The 9636-nt window shown below is 53.2% G+C and overlaps 1 protein-coding gene across 1 annotated transcript in view; it reads right to left on the bottom strand.

The window, feature by feature from the left end:
• The window catches only part of LOC144933604 (cullin-9-like), a 34543-nt gene extending 32495 nt beyond the window's left edge, over positions 1 to 2048 (bottom strand). Inside the window, exon 1 of the mRNA XM_078858582.1 lies at positions 1733 to 2048. The gene's annotated coding sequence lies outside the window, so the exon portion shown is untranslated. The remainder of the gene's footprint in view (positions 1 to 1732) is intronic.
• Between the last annotated feature and the right edge of the window lie 7588 nt (positions 2049 to 9636).

Raw genomic sequence — 9636 nt, forward strand, 5'->3', positions numbered from 1 at the left:
GGTGAAATTTGGGGAGCGCATCGTCAGTAGTGACCCTTTGGTTCCTAGGGTGTTTCGGCCTTTCATACTATACACCCTCCCCAAAGGCGGCCAGCGACAGGGTGATCAATCCTACGCTTGCGTCCCATTCCCAATTAGTCATAGGAGTTGCCTTGTTGTTGGTAGCCAACATCCCATGGGACTATGCATGGCAGGGGCGTCCTCCTCCCTGAGTCAAGCATTGTTGACTGCATACCTCCTGGCCCTCTCACTTTGGGGCCCAGCTGGGGTCTTTCCTCTTCATTCAGAGCCACTGACTGCTGCCTTCTGCCGCCTCCGATACAGGAAGTTACAAATCATAATTTTCTCCGAAAATAAATTTCTAAAAAGTTCTCAAATGTTACATTTTGTACAAGTTATTGCTGTAACAAAGAGGAAGGCCAACTTGTGCAGCTTGGTAATAACGCGTAAAACGTTGCGCTTTGTGTTAAATAGAATAAATTCAGACACTAGACAAGTGTGAAGCCGTCTGGCGTCTGGTTTGAACCACTATTTTTAGAAGCCTCTGCCGAGTTGGGAGCACAAATCGTCCTCGTGTTTGTGACGACGATACTGTGAGCGAAGCCACCCTGGCGGCCTCACATCCCACGGAGTCAATCTGCCTCAAATACCAACAGAGCCATTATGACCCTGACTCGGTGGTTTTGATTGCCGATCAAGTGGCCACCACATTTCTGCCAAACACACTGATGAAACCTCGCCGGGGGTTGGGAGGATAAAATGCTTCTCCTTTTAAAGTATAACGCCATTTTTGGCATTGACATCATGTCTTGTTGCACCAAACCTTTTAAGTCCCATGCAAAAAGCTAACTATAACAACCCATCACATAAATAATTTAAGGCCCTTTGTCCATCCACTGCTGGATTAAGACCCACGCTGCCAACTTGATTACAAACAGGTTACCTCTTGTCAATCGACTGCTAAATTACGGCCTTCTCGCGCCATGGCAGTGATATAAGTTGTTTCGCCATACTTCTCCACACTGGTAAAAATGTATTAAAGGTGGAGGGGGGGGGCTGGACCGGTTCATCTATCATTCGACACTTATGTTCGCCATGGCTGAGAATCGAACTTTAGGTTGGTGGATTCATAAACCCGTGCAGTAAAGCACCGTGCTAATTCTCCACCCAATGATCCCAGAATACAATGACTGCAACACCATTATTTACAATTAATGCGGAAGGCATAGCGTTTCAATGTGCAGTTTAATTTGTAAGTTGTACGATGTTAAACTGTCGCAAAAAAAGACACAAGTCTTAACGTAGCAGGGCATAAGTGTGAAAATCATCAAGGCCGACATCATTAACAGCCGCATCACTGCCGCTCTGGTTCCTCGGTGTCATTAGGTTTCGCTTGATCACCACAGTACAGGGACAAGCCACCGCAAGACAAATCGTTAACAGAGTTCCATTGCAAATGACACAATCTAGATTATTCCACAATCGAGCCCACGAACCCTGCCACCACGCCCCAGCACCAAATCCCGAAACTCCACCCCCCAAAACACACAACTACCGACAACCTAGAACACTAACAATCCCCTCCACACCGACAAAACAACGTACCAGCGTGTAGAATTGATCAGTATAACCTACATTTAAAATATAAAGCAGAAAAGAGACGGAATATGGGCGGCCTAAGGGCTCCGCGCGCGGCCTACTCGGGGAAATAAAACTAAAGCCTCGGCCTCACCTGGCCAGGGCGCCGGAGCAACCGCGGGGCAGGACCCACGTCGCGGCGCTGAGATTCCGTAGCGCCGCTCTTCGCCGCTCTACCCCCCGCAAGGGTCTAATCCCCTTCCTCGGGGTCCCGACCCCAGCACCCCCCCCCGATCAATCCGCGCCTGGGGAGGGGGGGTCCTTGGACAAGAAGTGAGGAAGGAATGGACAAGAAACGAAAGGGGGTAAAGCCCGCGGAGAAGAGGGCCCGCAAAGCGTGACAGCGACACCGGGAATCCGGCGCCTCGCCGCGCGCTCACGGCCGCGGGCCGCTAGGGGGAGCGCTCAACGTGAGGGCCCTGGCAGGGGGAGCATTCGATAGGGAGGGGGGGCTAACCATGGGGAGGGGCCTAACCATGGGGACGGGGGGTCTAACCATGGGGAGGGGGGGGTCTAACCATGGGATGGGGGGGGGGGGCTAACCATGGGGAGGGGCCTAACCATGGGATGGGGGGGGGTCTAACCATGGGGACGGGGGGTCTAACCATGGGGAGGGGGTGGCTAACCATGGGGAGGGGGGTCTAACCATGGGGAGGGGGGTCTAACCATGGGGAGGGGGGGGGTCTAACCATGGGATTGGGGGGGTCTAACCATGGGGAGGGGGGGTCTAACCATGGGGAGGGGGGGTCTAACCATGGGGAGGGGGGGTCTAACCATGGGGAGGGGGGGTCTAACCATGGGGAGGGGGGGGGTCTAACCATGAGGAGGGGGGGGGTCTAACCATGGGGAGGGGGGGTCTAACTATGGGGAGGGGGGTCTAACCATGGGGAGGGGGGGTCTAACCATGGGGAGGGGGGGGTCTAACCATGGGGAGGGGGGGTCTAACCATGGGGAGGGGGGTCTAACCATGGGGAGGGGGGGTCTAACCATGGGGAGGGGGGGTCTAACCATGGGGAGGGGGGGGTCTAACCATGGGGAGGGGGGGTCTAACCATGGGGAGGGGGGGTCTAACCATGGGGAGGGGGGGTCTAACCATGGGGAGGGGGGGTCTAACCATGGGGAGGGGGGGTCTAACCATGAGGAGGGGGGGTCTAACCATGGGGAGGGGGGGGGTCTAACCATGGGGAGGGGGGTCTAACCATGAGGAGGGGGGGGTCTAACCATGAGGAGGGGGGGGGTCTAACCATGAGGAGGGGGGGGTCTAACCATGGGGAGGGGGGGGGTCTAACCATGGGGAGGGGGGTCTAACCATGAGGAGGGGGGGTCTAACCATGAGGAGGGGGGGGGTCTAACCATGAGGAGGGGGGGTCTAACCATGAGGAGGGGGGGGGTCTAACCATGGGGAGGGGGGGTCTAACCATGAGGAGGGGGGGTCTAACCATGAGGAGGGGGGGGGTCTAACTATGGGGAGGGGGGGGTCTAACCATGAGGAGGGGGGGGGTCTAACCATGAGGAGGGGGGGGGTCTAACTATGGGGAGGGGGGGTCTAACCATGAGGAGGGGGGGGGTCTAACCATGGGGAGGGGGGGTCTAACCATGGGGAGGGGGGTCTAACCATGGGGAGGGGGGGTCTAACCATGAGGAGGGGGGGGGGTCTAACCATGAGGAGGGGGGGGGTCTAACCATGGGGAGGGGGGGTCTAACCATGGGGAGGGGGGGTCTAACCATGGGGAGGGGGGTCTAACCATGGGGAGGGGGGGTCTAACCATGGGGAGGGGGGGTCTAACCATGAGGAGGGGGGGGGTCTAACTATGGGGAGGGGGGGGTCTAACCATGAGGAGGGGGGGGGGTCTAACCATGGGGAGGGGGGGTCTAACCATGGGGAGGGGGGTCTAACCATGGGGAGGGGGGGTCTAACCATGAGGAGGGGGGGGGTCTAACCATGGGGAGGGGGGGGTCTAACCATGGGGAGGGGGGGGTCTAACCATGGGGAGGGGGGTCTAACCATGGGGAGGGGGGGTCTAACCATGGGGAGGGGGGGTCTAACCATGGGGAGGGGGGGGTCTAACCATGGGGAGGGGTCTAACCATGGGGAGGGGGGGTCTAACCATGAGGAGGGGGGGGGTCTAACCATGGGGAGGGGGGGTCTAACCATGGGGAGGGGGGGGTCTAACCATGGGGAGGGGGGTCTAACCATGGGGAGGGGGGGTCTAACCATGGGGAGGGGGGGTCTAACCATGGGGAGGGGGGGGTCTAACCATGGGGAGGGGGGTCTAACCATGGGGAGGGGGGGTCTAACCATGAGGAGGGGGGGGGTCTAACCATGGGGAGGGGGGGTCTAACCATGGGGAGGGGGGGGTCTAACCATGGGGAGGGGGGTCTAACCATGGGGAGGGGGGGTCTAACCATGGGGAGGGGGGGTCTAACCATGGGGAGGGGGGGTCTAACCATGGGGAGGGGGGGTCTAACCATGGGGAGGGGGGGTCTAACCATGGGGAGGGGGGGTCTAACCATGGGGAGGGGGGGTCTAACCATGGGGAGGGGGGGGGGTCTAACCATGAGGAGGGGGGGGGTCTAACCATGGGGAGGGGGGGGTCTAACCATGAGGAGGGGGGGGGTCTAACCATGAGGAGGGGGGGGGTCTAACCATGAGGAGGGGGGGGGTCTAACCATGGGGAGGGGGGGGTCTAACTATGGGGAGGGGGGGTCTAACCATGAGGAGGGGGGGGGTCTAACCATGGGGAGGGGGGGGTCTAACCATGAGGAGGGGGGGGGTCTAACCATGAGGAGGGGGGGGGTCTAACTATGGGGAGGGGGGGGTCTAACCATGGGGAGGGGGGGTCTAACCATGGGATTGGGGGGGGTCTAACCATGAGGGGGGTGGTCTAACCATGGGGAGGGGGGGTCTAACCATGGGGAGGGGGGGGGTCTAACTATGGGGAGGGGGGGTCTAACCATGGGGAGGGGGGTCTAACCATGGGGAGGGGGGGTCTAGCCATGAGGAGGGGGGGTCTAACCATGGGGAGGGGGGTCTAGCCATGAGGAGGGGGGGTCTAACCATGGGGAGGGGGGGGTCTAACCATGGGGAGGGGGGTCTAGCCATGAGGAGGGGGGGTCTAACCATGGGGAGGGGGGTCTAGCCATGAGGAGGGGGGGTCTAACCATGAGGAGGGGGGGTCTAACCATGAGGAGGGGGGTCTAACCATGGGGAGGGGGGTCTAGCCATGAGGAGGGGGGGTCTAACCATGAGGAGGGGGGGTCTAACCATGGGGAGGGGGGTCTAGCCATGGGGAGGGGGGGGTCTAACCATGAGGAGGGGGGGTCTAACCATGGGGAGGGGGGTCTAGCCATGAGGAGGGGGGGTCTAACCATGAGGAGGGGGGGTCTAACCATGGGGAGGGGGGTCTAACCATGGGGAGGGGGGGTCTAACCATGGGGAGGGGGGGGGGTCTAACCATGGGATTGGGGGGGGTCTAACCATGAGGGGGGTGGTCTCGAGGGACGCCACCAAACTTCCTCCAAAACAAGGGTATGGAACCTCCGTCAAGGCGGGCCAAAGACACCTGAACTCTTTGCTTTATTTGCAGTGAAAAAGTATTGTTGAGCTCTGTTATCACTACAGTACTCTAAACGAGCACAGATTGGGCCGGTGTTGTAATACTGTTTGCTGGTCAAAGCTGGGAGTGAAGCACCCGGTTACTTGTTTGTTGTTCAATTTTAATCGATATAATTCAACTTCATTGTCAGACATAGGTCTCGCGGCCCGCGCGGCCTGCTAACAGTCTGCTAACAGTAACTTCCATACGGTCCGCGAACGATATTCACGTGACAATGCAAACATCGTAGCCACACGAATCGGACACCCGGGGCGAATGTTTGAGACCGGGCAATACAGCACGAGGTTTATAATTCGCGTGCGCTCGGTCGCTTCAATCGCTGCGAGGGCATTCTTGCGGTGATTGAGCGGGTGACTTGCCAAATCAAAAGATTGGTGAGTTCACATTTTGGGGTCGACTCAGCCACTCCATCCATCCGGGATCCATAACAGTACGTAACCACGTTGTGGGGAACCGATGGTTAGATGAATATCTGCCATGGTAATGTGGAATTTCCACGACTGACTGGGTACTGTAAACGGGAAATGAACACCACTCCATGCTCAACTGAGCAGGACAACCACTTTAAATTTTCGTTTGAATGAATGAGGCAGAATCAACAAGACTCACTAAACAAACGAGACGAAAGACAATCACTGCATTGTATCAAGCCTCGGCCTCAAATGGTGACAATTCATCGAATTGCAGCGAGGGTGATTTTTTTATAAGCCTGCTAGGTATAGGCACATTCTGACAGCCGTGGCTTCGCTTTCCGAGTGTGCAGTCATTGTGCAATTGCACCGGGACTTTTGGGTCAGCGAAGCCCAGACGTAAGGCTATTATGAGGAGTGGGGACACTTTTGAGGGAGTCATCCCAATTGGATTCCTCTCTCCAGGACCGATGCCGAGACCACACGCCACACCAGTGTGACACATCCAAAGTAAATGGTGGCAGAAGGCGTAGTTCTCAATGAGTTTTGTTTAGCGGCTCGAACAATGCGAGTCACCTCGTCTGTGATAACCAGGCAGGGGGCAAACACGGGGCGCAAGGCAGGGCGTCTCTTTCTCCGGTTTCCGCAAACAGCCCCATAGAAATGTCAGGAAATGTAGCTGCTTTCGGAAGAAAAGTGCCACAGCGATGAGGTCACCGATCATAACAAGAACGCTGCACTTTCAATAATAATACAGGACACGTGCTTCGTGTTGTGGATTTTAGACTAAATTCGTTTCGCACAATATTAGTCACAGTTCACGTTGACGATATTGTTGACATTTACTGATGCCCGTGTTTTATCCAAAAATCTGACAATGCAATTCAAAGTCTGATTGGCTCCGAACTCCCTAAAGATTCTGTGGGCCAGGGATTACGGTATTGTTAAACGTTTCCAGCGGGTAAACCCGTAGGGCCTGGAGAATAATCCATGCGATCATAGGGACAATATGCAAACACCAAATGTACAGGCGTCAGGGTCGGGATCGAACCCACGACCTGCTGTATAACAGGCGAGGTAGTTATCATCTCGGCACTGTGGCGCCCTAAGACATGCCTTTCCTCTGGTAAATAATTTCCCCATCTGCTATCAGAATGAAATGTGTCCCGTCATGCAATACACTGTAAAATCGAAAACGAGAAATTGGACAAAAGTTCAAATGATCACACATAGTGGTAAGAGAACACATTCCAGTATTTCCCACAAGACCCAAACATAGCCTAACCAATTACCACACCAGCCAAACTGACCCGAACTATAGCATTAAACGTACCATACGAAAACATCAGAGTCTAGTCCTAACCAAAACTAAACTAGCCAATGGGACAATCGCAAGAAGCGTAAGGCATGGGGCAATATTGTTTAGCATACCAGCCGTAAGAGCTTAGTGCAAACCCTAACCACACCAGCCCGATTCGTAATCCTAACTAAACTAGCCAATCAGCCAGCACCTAACGTAGTTTTAACATCAACAACATCAACATGATCCCTGGTTGTATCCTTAAGCACACTATCCAATCAGGCCCTCGTCTTGACCCAACTAAATTAGCCAATCAGCCAGAACCTAACAAGCAGATCCTAGACTCAATCCTAAGCACACTGGCCAACAAACTCTACCCAAACAAACCAAAAGCACAACCTAACCCTTAACCAAGCAGTGGATTCAGAAATGGGGTATACATGATGATTGTCTAGTAGGGATGCGCTTTTGATTGATTTCCACTTCATTTCGGAATTCACATTTTAGGAGTTACGAGGACAAATTCGGATATTTTTTGGGATAATTTACATTGTGCAATGCTCTGCTTGTCTTCTCGCAAACAAGAGCAACGTTAAAATTACGTCTCTTCTTTTTCGAATCATTGGGGGCCGGGGGGGGGGAAACATCGGAGCATCCAACATTTCGTATGTGTGCCCAATTTTCGAGGTATTTTCCCCCGATTAATCCGAACATCTGGAACATATCTCCTCCCGACCTCGTTGCGCTGAATGCCAAGTTAGCAGCTGTCACATCACCGCCACTAGGGGGCTCAGCACTCTACGGCGACAATGGGATCTGCGGTGGGGACGTCACTGCTTTCTGCATGGGGATGAGGAGTATCTGTGGCTATATTAAAGTCCGCGGGGAACCATAAACACTTCCACATGAGCGCAACACGATGGAGTAATTTTACCCGTCTCAGCGGACCTGCCACAACAAGCTCTACCCATTCAAATTTACAGCCCTTTGTCAATTTCACTGTTGGATGAACCCCACCTCTTCACGGTCCCCCCGGCCATGTCGGGATTATTTGACCATACTTCACCCCACGATGGTCAGTGCGGGTTCATGATGAAGGGGGGGGGGGAAGAGGATGTCATCACAGTAGTCGCTCGCCACTGATGTCAGCCGTGGCTTGGGATGACAACTCAGGTCGTCTGCGTTCATGGCGCAGTGTGCGTCAAGCACTGCGCCACCGATCAACAGCTCTTTCGAGCAAATTACGCGAGTGTGCAGCGTTGCTACAACAACATGCATTGAGTTGAATAGACAAAAAGTAATTCTAGATTTGAAGCTTTCGTGACTGCAAGGATTCATACTCTTAGTTTTTTCGGTAAAGTCGCGTAGGTAAAAAAAAATGAAATTAAAATTAATAGACAAACAGTAGCCTGAGTTAAATAGACGAAAGTAATAGATTGCAGAACTATAACGTTTGCATGCAAAATTCTTGGTTTGTTCGTTGTCACGAAGGACGCGTTACTAGATTGCTGTGAATTGATGTTTTTGTCTGTGCGTTGTTGTGGCTGCACTCACGCGCCAGGGATCTCCCTTGCAAATAAAGCCCTGAAACTGGCGAAATGGAATCACCCGTGTAACAAATCATATACTGTACAACTTTTAACGATTTGAATACGTGGGTTATGCTGGTATCCCTTGATCCTGCGCTTTGGATGTCTGGGTTGGTGGGTTCGCGCTCTGAAACCGAGGAGCTAAGTTCGATCCCTGTTCCTCGTCTTAAATCATCTACCATTGTCGTGGATACCCCCAACCCACGTTCTACTTCACCAATCATTGACCAGCACGGTGAAGTATGGTCAAACAACCCCTGCGTCCAGGGGCGCAACTATGGGGTATGTGGCAGCGTTATGCGACGCATATGGGCCCAGTCGGCCACAAGGAATCTCGAATCAACAGAAAATAAACAAGTAAAACATTTAAAGAAAAATTATTCGAAAAAAATTATTCATTAAAAATTACCTGCGGTCTTCCATGGACTAAGCTCGATTAACGCAACTGGCTATCATCATATCAATAGAGCAGCATACATTTGCGCGATCTATCTCCTTTGAAGTTAATTGTACCATTAAATGTGTTTTTATTCATACTGTCACTGTGAGACTGTCTTCCTCTAAAACCAATACACGGTGCAACTAAAATAATATACTGTATATGTAGTTATAGCCTACAGATGATTGTATCCGGGTTAAAAACATCCGTAGCTTTGTCAGTAAAAGTGAGTCGGGGTGAAAGGAGGTGGACCCACAGTCGGATCTTGCATAGCCCCGTTGACATAGGTCGTTGCGTTCCTGCCTGCTACTGACACGGCCTGCAGAGGCCTTCATCCAGCAGAGGATGAATATTGGGGATGTAAATTATAATTGCCCCTGCATTATTAGTGGTGGGGTGTTGGGGGGTGAGTGCTTTTTCAGCGTGTATTGAATACAGCCATGGAAACAGGTGGTCAAGAAACCACTCGGTCATTTATTTCAAGTAGCACGTCAATACGGACAGGATATGGCGATGTGATAACCATTTTGTTCATTTCCACGTATTATAAACTACGTGAACGCGTGGTTCATTTTGAGCAATCAACAGGTTATGACCAACATATTTTAGCCATTTGTCTTCTCAGCGCTGTAAGAAAACGTAC

Source organism: Lampetra fluviatilis, chromosome 7 (assembly GCF_964198595.1).
Source record: "Lampetra fluviatilis chromosome 7, kcLamFluv1.1, whole genome shotgun sequence".
NCBI lineage: Eukaryota > Metazoa > Chordata > Hyperoartia > Petromyzontiformes > Petromyzontidae > Lampetra > Lampetra fluviatilis.